Below are 16,714 nucleotides of genomic sequence, written 5' to 3'. Positions count from 1 at the left end.
ACCTTGAAGCGAAAGGCGTTGCATTATATTTATGTTTTGCTGATCTTAGCAGCGCCTTTGATATGGTTGATCATGCCAATTTTATTGCCTATCTTGTTACGGATGGTAGCCCCTGAGGGTATAATCTTCTTCCTTGCCAGGCTGTACCAAAAGCTGCAAACCTGTGTGCGCTATGGAACCAAGGGAGAATGTACCCCAAAATTCAGTGTTCGACGCGGCATTAGACAAGGCTGCGTTTTATTCCCCGTTATTGTTTATTTTATTTATTAATGAAATTGATGACATTTTAAAGAGTGTCCAAGCTGATGCCCCTAGGTTAAAAGGCGTATCCTTACCGGTGATATTATATGCTGACGACGCCGTGCTCCTTTCCAGAACCCATCTGGGTCTCCAACGCTTGATGGATAGATTTTCTTTGTTCATTAAGGACAGGAAACTGCTCATCAATAAGGAAAAAATGCATACTATGACTTATGGGGCCAACTATAAATCTAAAGCCTTTTTTATTGATGGTAACAAGGTGCAACCAGTTGATTAATTTTGTTACCTCTGAATCACTTTCTCTAATGATAGAAAATGGACCAATGAATTTAACAATATTATCAATAAAATGGCAAAAAGCGAACATGGTATCTTCAGATTTGCAGCAAAAATTGGGGACAGGCGAACCAGGGACATGTTGCAAATTTATCAAGCTAGATGTGCCACTATCGCACTGTATGGGGCGGCTGTTTGGGGTTACAGCTATGACCATAAATTACAGTTGGAGGAAAATTCCTTCTTAAAAAAGCTCCTGTGTTTACCCACCTCTGCCACCACTATACTGATCCATAGTTAATTAGACATCAATTTTCGGACTGATCTATTGTCTTTAAGACCACTTATGTTATGGCGCTCTACATGGCTCCAGAACGAAAAGTCCCTTAATAGATCTATAATCGAGGATTGTCTTTCATTGGACATGTACAGGAAAATCCCTTGGATAAAATATGTCGCTGATTGTTTTCTGCAAATATTTAATCTTAATGTTCTAATTGACCCTAGGGCTGCTTTGACGATACCAAAAGCCGAGCTGAAAGCAAAATTTATGGATAATTTGGCAAGGAAGAGAGCTTTTGCCAGTGGATTCATGCTAACTGTTACATTTTTCAGTAGATATTCCCTCACTGAAGGTTTTCCACCTTACCTAGCCTTGGTGACTAGGCAATCCCACAAGTTTGTCCTAACCAGACTAAGGTTTGGAATAGTACATCACCTGGTGGCTCTGCCTAACCTTAACACCTTGGCTGCTAGGCGTTTTCCCCCTCCTGTGCTGAAAATTGCCATTTTGCTGGTGTCATGACGAGCTCAGCTCGTCATCAGCACAGCTCAACTGTGCATCATGACGAGCTGAGCTCGTCATGAGCATCGAAAGGGTTAAACAACATCCCAAAGGTCCATGTTTGTGTGACGGCATATCTAAACAGAGCACCTTGCACTTTCTATTAATATGCAACTGTACATGAACTTTCGTATTACGTATTTAAAACCTATGTTTGTTAAATATGGGGTACGTACAGTTGATGAGGCAATGAGTCTTATCTTTAATATGAAATCGGCTGATATTTGTTTTTATACTGCTGTGTTTTTAAACAAGTCTATCAGTGTAGGAAAAGGCATGATATTTTAATGTACTTGGTCTGTATTCCATGATATTCTTTTTATACACTGCTGCTTTATGTATTTTTTAATATGTGCTTTTATGGTAATTTTATATGCTCCGAATAAAGCTTCATGAATTGAATTGACTCCACACATTCCACATATATCAGTACTACATGTTCGTGTTAAAGCCTAACTCATTTTGCAAATACATAAGCAATGACTATTTTCTAATTCTACTTAAACTTGACAAAAAGAAAGGTTTTTAAGCACTTATATGTCTGCAAACACATAAAGCACCCAAATGCTTCTCTCACAATTTTCCCAAATGCACACTGACTCACAGTGTGATTCTAGACAAATAACAGTATCTCTTGCACTTTACCAAAAAACGTTTACTAGTCTGGAACAGGTGAGATGGCTGCATACATTCCACATATTTTAGAACTGCACTGTACTGTGGAAGCCTTACTCATTTTCCAAATACATAAAGAATGACTGGCTTCTAACGCTACAAAAACTTTACATCATTACAGGTTTTAAAGTAGTTAGCTGTCAACAAAGACATGAAGTTACCAATTGCTTCTCTCTCAATGTTTCCCAAATGCACACAGACTCACAATGTGATTCTAGACAAGAAAAACTAATGCCTGCACTTTAGCAGGAGAACCACACAACTCCTATTAAAAACAAAAAGCACCACATACATCCAGGGGCGGTGGGTGACATTTCAAAGTGGTTGGGCAAAAAGTGATTTGCATACAGCACCATAGCGAGCGAGCCCGAACCCCAAAAGGGGGGTTTGGGGGGATTACCCCCCCCCCCCAAGAACATTTTGAAAAAAAAAGAAGAAAAATTGTGCATTTTCAAGCAAATTTGAGAAAGCAGGAAGGTTAATAAAGCAATTGTGAAAGTGCAGTTATTACATTAATAGATGGCATAACATAGGTAGCTGCTTATTCAGTATAACCACAGAGCTTCATACATTCCGTCCTATTACGCTCAGGTGCTGAATTCAGACTATAAGACTTTCATGAAAATCTCAGCTCTAAGAGTAGAAGTTGCACAGCAGTTGGGAAACAGCCTTCACAAAGCATTAGGAAAATGAGAGGCAATTACTTGAAAGCAAACTGAAAGCAATGCATCAAGTAGTAACTTAAAGCAATGCATCCAGCAAAACAGTGCATGGAGTCAACCATGCAAAAGTAAACTAAAGCAAGTGTGAACCTTCACTTTGAAAGCAGGGTGCTAGTCAACAGGCCAGTCACATACATTTAAACTGCAGAAGAGTACACTTCAGCATGCAGGCACCAACATAAAAGCACCAAGCAAGTCAAACAGTTTAATGAAAGAAAAATGAAAGCAATACATCCAGCAAACTAGACAGTGACTCAAAAAGTAAACTGAAGCAAGTGCACACTGAAAGGAATGCCCGGTCATAAGTCAGACATTCACATAAAAGCAACTTACCAAGACACCCAATCAATTACATGGGAAAAACTTGAGCCAATGCACCCAGAAAACCAGACCAGCACACCAACGCATCCCACCCCTGATTGGATGGCAGCTGTGCTCTTAGGGTCACCCCTCAGTTGTTTGGCAGGGTTGAGCACCCCCCAGTTTTATGCCCTCTGCGTCTGAAGGGGAGACAGGCAAAAGGGGTCATAATGGGACATCTGGCACAGCCACTATGTAATCGAGGTCACCCACCCAGCTCAAGACTGTGTTACAGGCTGATCTTAAATCTTTAAACAACCACAAGGGTCTCCAGCTAGTTGGTTCTTGAGCCAAAAGAGTCATCAGCTCACTGGGGAGATGACATGACAATGTCCCTTAATCCGGAGCAACTGTGGGGACTGGTCTGGGTCTGGATCTGACTTGGTACGAGCAGGATACAAAAAGTAACGGGTAGGTGGTAACCCACTGCAAGTGAAGGAGCTGTAAGGTACCTAAGCGCACTGGTGTTGATACCACTAACAGGGCAGCTCTGGCTTTCTCAGGGTGGGTGTCAGCTGTGTGATGAAACGAGCATGTGAAGCAGTTACCTCAAACAAACTAAAACCAATGCACTCATCAAGACAAGGAGTTACATGAAATCAAATAGAAAACCACCATCAAGCCAGGTAGTCACCTAAAGGCAAATTGAAGTGACTGCACACTATGGGAAGTGCACTTTACCAGCCAGCCTATTACACTAAAGGAAAATAAAAGCAATGCTCCCAGTAAACAAGACAACATAAATTGAAAATATTTCCCCGCAGGACCAACAGTCACAAAAAGTAAAGAAATAGAACGAAGTCAGAGGCACTCCAGGAATCCAGGTAGTCACACAAAATCATAACTGATTGAGCAAACTGTGTACTGAAAACTATTGCAAATAAGACAATTATATCAGAACAAACTAGTCACAGGGAAACAAACGCATGCACCCATCAAGCCGTGCATCACAAGTCAGCAAACGGAATCGAATTAAACCAGCAATACTTGGTGTCACTCAAAAGCAAGTATAAAGTGCACTTCAGCAAGCAGGTCAGCCACATTAACAGGAAACTTTCGAGGATACACCCCAAAAAGTCATAGAATCAGTTGCAAAAAAACAAATGCACTCCAGCAACATAGGAAGTCGAATGATGAACACCACTGTACATAACAGCACTGTACATAACGCACACATTACACAGAGACTAGCAATCATAGGTGTGTAAAACAGTGTATAGGACATGTTATATAAGACAAACGACAACAAGGGGTGAATTCACATGTCATCCATATTGATAGGCAGTATAGTTAAAGAGTACTTGGTCTGGAGAAGCACAAACTTTGAATTTAAAATGTAACACAATGGATTGATGCTCTCTTTAATAACAAGAACTGATTTGTACCCAAGTGAACCCTTTTCCCAACATTGGAATAATGACAGTCTTGGGGAAAAATCCATACACACTAATCTATACCTTGAAGTCTGCACGCAGTTCTTTGATGATGACAGTTAATAGTTCACTGTAAACTACAACTAACAAAAGGAAGTCTCTGACAAAAGCAGTAACCCACTGACCGGTTTACATTACATTTGCTGTTATATGCATGGTACATGTTCTTCGCAGCAAGCATATTAACCCTCTGCTCTGCACTACCTTACCATGAATTAAAACTTCGACGAGTCAAAACGTCTATTAGACAAAACTCCGATCTCGCCTGGAAGAACATTAATCACCGGAGTTTTTTTGACATTTTAATTGCTGTCTGGACATTGCTAGACATTGCTAGAGCGCGGCAGCAGGTGCATTTACGCACAATGTAAACAAGCAAACTCCAAACAGGCGCCCCCGTTCTAAATCAGCACCCGGTGCGGTGGTACCGGTCGCACCACCCTAGAGCCGGCGCTGTGCATTATATAACGCAACATTATAGGGCCCCTTCTCTATCATCACCATCAATGTGATGAGGAGACCCTGAACCCAACAGCTCACAGCTTGAATAATTTAGCATATTCAGATCAATCGCCATTTCCCTGAGTGTCTAAGGGGAGCTGCATGTGGGGGAGGGGGGGTGTCTAGCTGGTCTGCGAGCATCCCCGCCCAAGCCTGCAAGTCATCAGCGAGTTTATTGTCTATTCAGCATTCACCCATACAGCTTTCTCAGCCACTGCCTATTCAATCATGTCTCAAACCCACTTACACATATCGGAGGGTTAAGGAACATCCAGCGAATAGCCACTCTGCCACCCCAGCAACAGGAACCTCCAACTAAGTCCCTTCTTCTTGCGTGTCGATACCTGCCTCAACAGGAATTGTCTAGCGTCTCCAGGGACTCCCCACTCTGTGGCTTCTTTTAACCTATCACCTATGGACTGCCACTATGCGACCCGCTCGGAGCAATGCTATAGCATACGCATAAAGTCTGCTCCGTCAACTAAACTATTGAGGGCAGGTAGGCGGTGCACACCTCTCCCTACTGGGCATGAGGCCCAGTAGTGTAACGAAACTTAAGGCCCCCCTTTGCAATGTAAATGGATGGTCCCCCCTCCGGAATCAACCAGGAGCTCTCAGGCCAGGATACTGTGCTGAATGTGGCCCCTGGAGCTCGGGTCCCAACACCGTGGGGGCTGCGCGGGCCTATGTTACATCACTGATGAGGCCACATGGGGGTCCTCAGTAGCTGCCAATGACTAGCGTCGGCTATATGTGATAGGATTATTCGAAGTTGGCATAGAGCTAAACGTGTACTGTGTACAAGTTAGCATAGAGCTAAACGTGTACTGTGTACAGCTAAGCGCCATTCCTATCATGCTTAACACTGAAAAAAGAGTGGTTGAAGATCATTCTTCTGACATGGGTTCAATTAACTTTTGGGTACATACATAACATGTTTTCAATTAGGAATGGGAAGCGCTATATAAATTCCAATACAAAACAAGTCGAACCTTAAAATGCATCCTTTGCAACCAAAATGTGAACTGTGCAATGGATAAAAACCTGCATGTGTACTCGAGCTTAAAAGGGTGCAGTGAGGGGGAACTCACGGTATTTCATGCTTTACATCTATTGGAGTCGGAGGCATGTTCTATTGGGGCAGAGCTTGGGAAGCCTTCATAAATCAAGCAATATAATATGCAGGCTCTTTGCTTTATATTAATTGAAAAATTCAAAACCGATTGCGCAAAAAGACCCCATTAAATCTATGACATCTTGTTTCCAAAGGCGTTTTTGCTAACGAAAGAATACTGAATATACAACTCTTGCAAATAGGTTGTTTCCTCAAAACGCAATTGCATGCATATTTTTAATGACCTTTTTATCTCTCATTTCCCTAAGGGCAGCAATATCAACTTTAAACTTCTTAAATGGCACTTAATTCAAATGATTTTCCTGTTTACCCTTTTAAAAGTGACAGGTTGTGAGTTACATGAAATCAAATAGAAAACCACCATCAAGCCAGGTAGTCACCTAAAGGCAAATTGAAGTGACTGCACACTATGGGAAGTGCACTTTACCAGCCAGCCTATTACACTAAAGGAAAATAAAAGCAATGCTCCCAGTAAACAAGACAACATAAATTGAAAATATTTCCCCGCAGGACCAACAGTCACAAAAAGTAAAGAAATAGAACGAAGTCAGAGGCACTCCAGGAATCCAGGTAGTCACACAAAATCATAACTGATTGAGCAAACTGTGTACTGAAAACTATTGCAAATAAGACAATTATATCAGAACAAACTAGTCACAGGGAAACAAACGCATGCACCCATCAAGCCGTGCATCACAAGTCAGCAAACGGAATCGAATTAAACCAGCAATACTTGGTGTCACTCAAAAGCAAGTATAAAGTGCACTTCAGCAAGCAGGTCAGCCACATTAACAGGAAACTTTCGAGGATACACCCCAAAAAGTCATAGAATCAGTTGCAAAAAAACAAATGCACTCCAGCAACATAGGAAGTCGAATGATGAACACCACTGTACATAACAGCACTGTACATAACGCACACATTACACAGAGACTAGCAATCATAGGTGTGTAAAACAGTGTATAGGACATGTTATATAAGACAAACGACAACAAGGGGTGAATTCACATGTCATCCATATTGATAGGCAGTATAGTTAAAGAGTACTTGGTCTGGAGAAGCACAAACTTTGAATTTAAAATGTAACACAATGGATTGATGCTCTCTTTAATAACAAGAACTGATTTGTACCCAAGTGAACCCTTTTCCCAACATTGGAATAATGACAGTCTTGGGGAAAAATCCATACACACTAATCTATACCTTGAAGTCTGCACGCAGTTCTTTGATGATGACAGTTAATAGTTCACTGTAAACTACAACTAACAAAAGGAAGTCTCTGACAAAAGCAGTAACCCACTGACCGGTTTACATTACATTTGCTGTTATATGCATGGTACATGTTCTTCGCAGCAAGCATATTAACCCTCTGCTCTGCACTACCTTACCATGAATTAAAACTTCGACGAGTCAAAACGTCTATTAGACAAAACTCCGATCTCGCCTGGAAGAACATTAATCACCGGAGTTTTTTTGACATTTTAATTGCTGTCTGGACATTGCTAGACATTGCTAGAGCGCGGCAGCAGGTGCATTTACGCACAATGTAAACAAGCAAACTCCAAACAGGCGCCCCCGTTCTAAATCAGCACCCGGTGCGGTGGTACCGGTCGCACCACCCTAGAGCCGGCGCTGTGCATTATATAACGCAACATTATAGGGCCCCTTCTCTATCATCACCATCAATGTGATGAGGAGACCCTGAACCCAACAGCTCACAGCTTGAATAATTTAGCATATTCAGATCAATCGCCATTTCCCTGAGTGTCTAAGGGGAGCTGCATGTGGGGGAGGGGGGGTGTCTAGCTGGTCTGCGAGCATCCCCGCCCAAGCCTGCAAGTCATCAGCGAGTTTATTGTCTATTCAGCATTCACCCATACAGCTTTCTCAGCCACTGCCTATTCAATCATGTCTCAAACCCACTTACACATATCGGAGGGTTAAGGAACATCCAGCGAATAGCCACTCTGCCACCCCAGCAACAGGAACCTCCAACTAAGTCCCTTCTTCTTGCGTGTCGATACCTGCCTCAACAGGAATTGTCTAGCGTCTCCAGGGACTCCCCACTCTGTGGCTTCTTTTAACCTATCACCTATGGACTGCCACTATGCGACCCGCTCGGAGCAATGCTATAGCATACGCATAAAGTCTGCTCCGTCAACTAAACTATTGAGGGCAGGTAGGCGGTGCACACCTCTCCCTACTGGGCATGAGGCCCAGTAGTGTAACGAAACTTAAGGCCCCCCTTTGCAATGTAAATGGATGGTCCCCCCTCCGGAATCAACCAGGAGCTCTCAGGCCAGGATACTGTGCTGAATGTGGCCCCTGGAGCTCGGGTCCCAACACCGTGGGGGCTGCGCGGGCCTATGTTACATCACTGATGAGGCCACATGGGGGTCCTCAGTAGCTGCCAATGACTAGCGTCGGCTATATGTGATAGGATTATTCGAAGTTGGCATAGAGCTAAACGTGTACTGTGTACAAGTTAGCATAGAGCTAAACGTGTACTGTGTACAGCTAAGCGCCATTCCTATCATGCTTAACACTGAAAAAAGAGTGGTTGAAGATCATTCTTCTGACATGGGTTCAATTAACATTTGGGTACATACATAACATGTTTTCAATTAGGAATGGGAAGCGCTATATAAATTCCAATACAAAACAAGTCGAACCTTAAAATGCATCCTTTGCAACCAAAATGTGAACTGTGCAATGGATAAAAACCTGCATGTGTACTCGAGCTTAAAAGGGTGCAGTGAGGGGGAACTCACGGTATTTCATGCTTTACATCTATTGGAGTCGGAGGCATGTTCTATTGGGGCAGAGCTTGGGAAGCCTTCATAAATCAAGCAATATAATATGCAGGCTCTTTGCTTTATATTAATTGAAAAATTCAAAACCGATTGCGCAAAAAGACCCCATTAAATCTATGACATCTTGTTTCCAAAGGCGTTTTTGCTAACGAAAGAATACTGAATATACAACTCTTGCAAATAGGTTGTTTCCTCAAAACGCAATTGCATGCATATTTTTAATGACCTTTTTATCTCTCATTTCCCTAAGGGCAGCAATATCAACTTTAAACTTCTTAAATGGCACTTAATTCAAATGATTTTCCTGTTTACCCTTTTAAAAGTGACAGGTTGTTCAATAGAATGTATAATTGTTGGAAAATAAGAGATCACAAATGAGGCACCACAGCTGCTTGCACGTAGTTCATTTTTCAGAATTCACTAATCACTTGACATAAATACAGTGCACAAAATGCGGAACGTGTTGAGAGGAAGTTCTTTCCAGGCAAAACTAATTTATGCTAGCTCTAGCCTTTGTGTCAAGTAGTTACAACGTGCTTCTTAAAAGTCACTTCTGTTTTCTTTTATGAGTGGAATGCATCCTTTGCCTCAGATTACTTGTTAAGAGAACTAACACGGCTGAGCATGGCGCCCATGACAAGCAGCGAGAGAGTGCTAACACGCATTGAAATCCACCAAGAAGCGCAGATGTAACCAACACCTAAATTAAAGAACATCTGTGAATTTCTAGAGTGGCCGGGTTATTTATACATTTCTGATATTACGGTCATTTAAAAGATGTTTCGGGTCCTGATTTTTTTTGTTGTTTTATACTTAAATGAATAAGAGATACATCAAAATATTCCTTACCTCAGACCTGCGAGTGCCAACCTATAAACAAATATCACTGCCTTGTTCCCAGAGCTACGAAAGAGGCACCCCCTGGAATCTTCCCTAGTGTGTGCCACGCTATCTGTGCCCGAGTAGCCCAGGCAAGTTGTTTCCTTTGCATTGTGGGACCAATAGTTCTGCTGAAAACCATTTTTAAATCACAAGTCCCAGATTTAATAGAAAAAATACTTCGACTCAACCATGGTCCTGGGAAACACGAGTGCTCGGAGGCCTACTTATATCGCACATTGTATACTGAGTTTTGTAACTGCATTATTTCCAGCGTAGTCGCTCGAAGTGTTGGTATAATTGATTTGTCAGTTCTCTTTGATGAGAAGCACATGTGACAGCTTCCCCCATTCCAGTGACAATCCAATGCAAGCGCATTTTTTGTGGGCATTGCAAACCATAATGGAGTATTCAATCTCAGGGTTAATCAGTAAAAATCCAGGACTGATATATTGTGCCGCAAGACGTGTCTAAAAATCTACTTGAGCAGCAAACGACTGCGCAGTGAGTGTGGGGAACATTTCTCTTAATAGCCTCAAAGATACAAAACAAGTTTTGTTTACCCTTTCACTCGGAACCGTTTCTGTTTAAAACAAGATTTTAAAAAAATGCAAACATAACTTTTGGGGGTTGCTGTAGCATTGTGAATACTCAGGATTCATTTAGCTTTAAAAACACATTGCACACAATTCATTCCTGCCAAGTGTCACGCATCAGGTGTGACAGTAACGCATTTCAGTGTGGTGCTCCGCATCACCGCACTGAAATGCATTGTCACGCATATGATGCATACTCCATAGTGTCCCAGCTGAAGCGCTGCAGCATTAACTGGTGTGTATGGCAGCTGGCAGTGGCATCATGTGGGGACTAATGGCCTGTGCCCCTGCTCTTGCAGGCTTCATTGGTATGCTCGCCACTGAGCTATGAGCTGCTGTGCTGGTAGGGTCATGCGGCATTGCTGCAATGTATCGTCTCCGCCGGTGATTCCTGTGGCACTGCCCTGCTCTGAGTAAGACAGCCTGCTGCCATTCGCGCGCCATTACATCAGGATGACTGACGGCAAGAGAGAGAATGGCGGCGTCAGCGGGTGGCTGCAGGTCATGAAATGACTTGGTGGGAGGCTGCAGCCAGTGGCAATGCCAGCGCTGCTACCATCGGTAGTAACATCTTCCCAACATAATGAAAACTCTATCCCCCGCAACCGGACCCAACCCCATGGACTGCAGTGCACACGGAGCCTAGAGCATACTGCTGTGCTGCAGCTGAGTGAGCCTGAGTCTGAATCGTGCCCGGCGGCCTTCACTCGTTTGTAAAGTGAGTCACTGGGTGGAGTGAGATACCTGTCACTCTCCTGCTGCTTTTAAGAACACTCTCCTTTCGATAAGTTATAATAGCGCTTAGCGCTTAGCAGTAGTGAATTGTCTGCTTGTGTGATTTTTGACACTGTCTGGACTTCCTGCCGAGTGCGCGCCGACCGAGGCAGACCGCTCGGAGTTATTATGATTGGACTTTGGAGTTGAGCAGTTTTGACATAATACATCACCCTTGCTGGCTGTGAACTATGCGAGCCAGCTGGAGAATTCTCGGGCGTGATGGTTTGTTTTTATGTTTATTTAATATTAGTGAAATGCTTGAAACATGCCGCAACCGTGAAGTGTGTGATACATTTAAAAGTGAAGACCGCATTCAGCCTCACGCTACTGAACTCGCAGTTGTGTGGTAATGTACCCATCAGTTTTTAGACATTTACTGGCCTTGGTGAGGGGTACTTACCCGCATGTCAGCCACAATCCCACGCCCACTGATGTGTCTGGCACGCTCCAGTGGCACACTATAGACAACAACAGCATTCTCAAAGTGCCCACTCAAAGCACCCAATGATATTAGTCTGGGTCTTCTCAGATCCTCTTTGGGCCTTTTTTTTCAAGTTTTATCTAGTTCGAGCTCACGGGCCTATTTCCAACCTTCTTGGACACCCGATGGCCTAAGCAGCAATGTGGCACTATTCTGAGCTGCTGGGCCTGGAACTGCGCTTTACATGAGCACGAGAACACGTTGGGTGATTAAGTGTATTGCCCAAAATCTCATTGCTCAAAATAATGTAATTTCTGACATTATCTCTTTCCAAGCACTTCATTGTTTGGATTTACTCGTGAGAAAGTGTCACTCATACTCACACATAGCAATCTGAAACCTTGGCAGCTATGCACAATCAATGTAACGGTTCGTTTTTAAACTCACTTTTCTTTTGCATTGTAACTCCATTTTGAGTTCCATGCCTAGAGAAAACGTATAGTTTTTGACTCAAAAATGTAATTTTGCGCGAGATATTGTACTGCTTTCAGGGAAACCAATGAATGGCAAACTTTCCCTCTCAATCTGCACACATATACATGTAAATATCAAATCACATTGCTTCCCACATTAATTCAAAAGCAACCAAACATTTCTATTGGTTACACATTTCAACCCTTTTCAATTGACATACGTTTGAACCCTACCCCGAATCTGCCTTCTGCCTGTTACCATAGTAACGGTTCAACTGAGCACACAGATCACAAGTTCAGCACACAATGTTGCTAATCCAAACAGCAAGTATGCTTGACTTTTCAAAATATCACCTTCTCCTATTTAATGTCCTTTTAAACAGTTTTTCTTAACCAATAGGAAAAATGCTTTTAAAAACCAGAAACATGCAGCCTACTTTTCAGACTAGTATGTTGTCAAACAACCAATCCTTTCTTTTCTTTTTTCAAAACTGCATCTTACCCATCATTTTAGAAAAAGCTCACTTCTCAAACTGCCATTTCACATACAGACACCTTCTGAGTGCATCCAGACCTCCCTTCAAGGTGCTTAGAGTGTGGATTGTGGGACACAGCTATATATTCTCGAGCCAAAGGTATGCAGAAAACAAAGGCATTGACAAAGACCTAGCTTTGCCGAATGTAAACATTAAATGGATTGGGCAGAGAGGGTTAAAGTCAATTGGTGCCATTGGTTAAACTCTTTTGCAACTCCTACACCCTGACTTCACAATTGGCAATGGCCTAGGCACTTTGACTGGGGTAGGTCTGGAAATGCTTATGAAGGACACCTTTAGAGAATTGATGTCACTTTTCCCCCAAACTGCCTTTGTCTATTTTAACATATGCCAAAGGCAGAAATGGAACTGGTACAATCAATGTTGTCCACAGATTGAGAAAGCTAGGAAACATGTCAATAAATCTGTTTCTGCTTTTCTCCGAGATTATAGGATGTGGTCCATTTACCACAACAATCTGCATTTCAATATGGATGGCATCTATAGGAGAGATGGTGTACATTTTACAGATGAGGGGAACAGAGTCTTCCTCATCAACTTTAGACTCTGCAAAGGTACATACTTATAGGTACCAAAATCTCTCAATAAACCTAACAGCTCTTTTTAGAGCCACCCAAGATCTAAAAACCTAAGCTTGATGTATATCTGAAAAATATTACTTTTTTTTTACTTGGAATCGCGCACCCAACACGTGGAAGTCGTACACCCAACGCGCTTGAGTCGCGCACCCTACAGGTTAGGAGTTCTGCATCCAACGTGTGCACACCAGGGGGCTGCACAGAGCGCTGTGCTGGGTGCGTGACTCCTAATTTTACCGTAAAAAATAAATAGCACCTATCACTAATTTCTAGGATCCCCGGGGACCCCATCCCCCGGGGCATATATGGCAAGTTGGGGACTGTGGGGGGAGCCCCAATACCCCCATGGTCCCAGCCAGCTCCTCGCGTCCTTCGGGAGCCGGTATTGTTTTTCCACATGGGGAGATGCTAACATGTAGCTCTCCGTGTGGAAAAGTAATATGGTTTGGATTTTGAAAGAGAGAGCAGGTTTCCATGCTCTCTCTTTCAGAATCCAAACCAAGTTTGCTATGACAAGGCAGGAGCCTCGGCTTTTTCCCTGCCATAGCAAACAGAAGTGTACCGGGGGTGGGCACGCCGAGACACTGCAGGAGCCTGCCCTGGGTGGTGGAGGTCCCCAGGGCCCTCAGCAGCTCTAGTAGGGGGGCCACGCGGCCCCACTCCCACAATACACAAAGCCCTGGGAGGTAGCGATTCCCAGGGCTTGGGGGGGCTGTTGAACTCCCCCACCCATATATTTTGCTTGTCGGGCCTTTGAGCCACCCAGCCGGTTATTTTATAACCCCAGGGGGATTTGCCCCCCCCCGGGGCTAATTACTAAGCCCGCACTTAGTTTTATTTTTAAATTTTTTAACTGCAGGATCCGCGCACCCTTCGTGCATTTTTGTCGTTTAAAAAAAAGAACGTTTTTGTGGGACCCCTAAGCAGGTCTAGAGGGTCAGGGTATTTCTACCCTGCCCCCTTTATACGTTTTGCACACTTGTTCCATTGACTTCTACAGCCACGCTTCTACCGAGGCACAAAATGGCTGCCAACACTTTCTGGTTTCGAATGTTGACAACCACTTGATAGCCAATTAGGATGCAGCTCGTGATCATAAGGGTGCGCGGATCCACCGCGGCCATAGATATATCTATGATTTTACTTTTGATTTTCTCAGCAACTACTGAACAGATTTACATCATTTAGGCATAAGGCAAGGGCTACCTCTTTGCCAAATTTGGTGTAATTCCGTTCAGCAGTTCGGGCTGTAGCCGCGATGAACGTTCCTATGGAAAATTGCATGAGGAAAACATGTTTTGGGACCCCCCTTTTTTCTTGGCCCCCGCTTGACCAAACATCCCGAGACTTTCAGGATAAGAGTGGACCAGAGCGCCCCACCAATTTTGAAAATTTCGCAAAGATTCGTCAAATGGCGCCAAAGTTATTCCAAATAGAATGTTGCGGATTTCCGATAGATAATAGGTGCTAACTATAACTACCTACTGGCAAAAACAGGTCTTTATTTCTTACAAAGCCTCTGACGAGTTTCGGACATCAAAGTGTCCTTGATCACATGCGGAAAAGCAGACTGCCTACATTTTTATACTGTTGTGTTTACTTCCCCCGTGTCACGTGATAGATAGACATAAACAGCATACTATGTTGCAATATCTCACATAGTCTGTTTGCGGATCTGTATGCTCAATGAATCAGGCAATTGTTATTTCTAATGTGCTGTAAATGTATTTTCAGCAAGCAACATTTCAATGAGCCTACGGCCATACCACCCTGAAAGCACCTGATCTCGTCTGATCTCAGAAGTTAAGCAGGGTCGGGCCTGGTTAGTACCTGGATAGGAAAGAACATTTCAATGAGTCTAGCATGATTTGAAAGTGCACCTGCTTATTTATAACTGCATAAATACAGATACACTGTTGCATAAATTAAGCATCAGTTCAATCATTACATTCAAATTTATCTCTTTTCAGTAAATACATAAATATATACATATTTAAATATTATACAAATAATTGAATGATAAATAACAAATATATAGTATAAAAACCTTTTTATATTACTGCATAGGTGCAGTTTAAAACATTTGATATTGGTTAAAATCGACTGAACTGTGCAAAGACCCTCCTGACATCACAATAATTAAAACATTTGGACATTGTGTGGGTGACTGTTGTGTGGAGTGGAACTTCTATTACTGCATTAACGCTGTAACCTATTGTGGCAACATACGTTCATATTGGTCTCCTGTCCAAAATATTATAACACCTATATACACTGGGGATGTCTTCTGATAAAAGCTATAACATAGATCGCTGTATGTAAAATGAAAAATTAAGTGCATAACCAACTGCTGTTTCCTTAGGAGGGCAGACGCCCTGACCAAGCTGTACAGTGCTGGTGCAGAAAAATTATAAGGTTAAAAAGCAATGGGATTAAAAACAGTGAGTTAGCAGCTGAATACAAGTTAGTGTATATACCTATGCCTCATCATGCCTGAATTAATTCATTCTTATATGTCCAATTCAGCCGTACTGTTGCATATGCTGTGGACAAGGCAATTTTGTCTACAGAATCTCTATTGGATATCATATCAAATCTTTCAAAGTTCCAGGCAATTGTGCAGATCCTCCGTGTTGTTGAGCCCTTTAAGGGATCTGCTACCAAGCTCTAGGATTATGCGATATTCTAATTGGCGCAGTGACTGTTCCCTATTCCCTCCTCTACGAGGGATGGGATTCGCCGTAATGATAAAGTATTTCAGGCATTTTAAGTCATTGTTGTGTTCAAGCCTGAAATGTCTGGTAACTGGGTACGCTGTGTGGTTATTCACGATCGCTCGTTGGTGTTGCAATATTCTGACATGCACCTGTAGCTTTGTGCTGTCCACGTATCTTAGGCCACAGGTGCATGTCAGAACATATACAGCGTACTCAGTTCAACAGTTGTAGCTGCTTTTGACCAAAATTTTAGTGGGACTAAAAGGGGTCATATATTTTATGTTTTCTCCAAATTTGCATGCTCTGCATGGCAAGAATTTGTAGAAGCCTTGTATTTGCTGTAGCCACATTTTTTAGAGTGATTTTCAGGGCTACTTTTGACAATGTGGGACCTCATAGAGACACCCTTCCTAAAAGTGATTGTGGGATTGTCTGTTAGGTTTGGTGCTAGAACCGCATCTGTGAGAATGTTTGGCCAATTTCGTTTGATGATTGACCTTATTTGTCTTTCCTGCTGGCTGTAAGTTAGGATGAGTCTAGGTGCATTTATTTCCTGAGAATCATCTATGATTTAGTTTTTCGGTTCCAACAGTGATTCTCTAGATTTTAGGGCCACTTTGGCTACTGCCTCCTTGAGGACTAATTCACTGTACCCTCTGTCTAAATCTTGTTATTGCCTCCTGCGTGCATTCATCT

This window comes from Lissotriton vulgaris, chromosome 3_1, assembly GCF_964263255.1.
Source record: "Lissotriton vulgaris chromosome 3_1, aLisVul1.2, whole genome shotgun sequence".
Lineage (NCBI taxonomy): Eukaryota > Metazoa > Chordata > Amphibia > Caudata > Salamandridae > Lissotriton > Lissotriton vulgaris.
The sequence above is the reverse complement of the archived record's forward strand: the minus strand, read 5'-3'. Positions refer to the sequence as shown.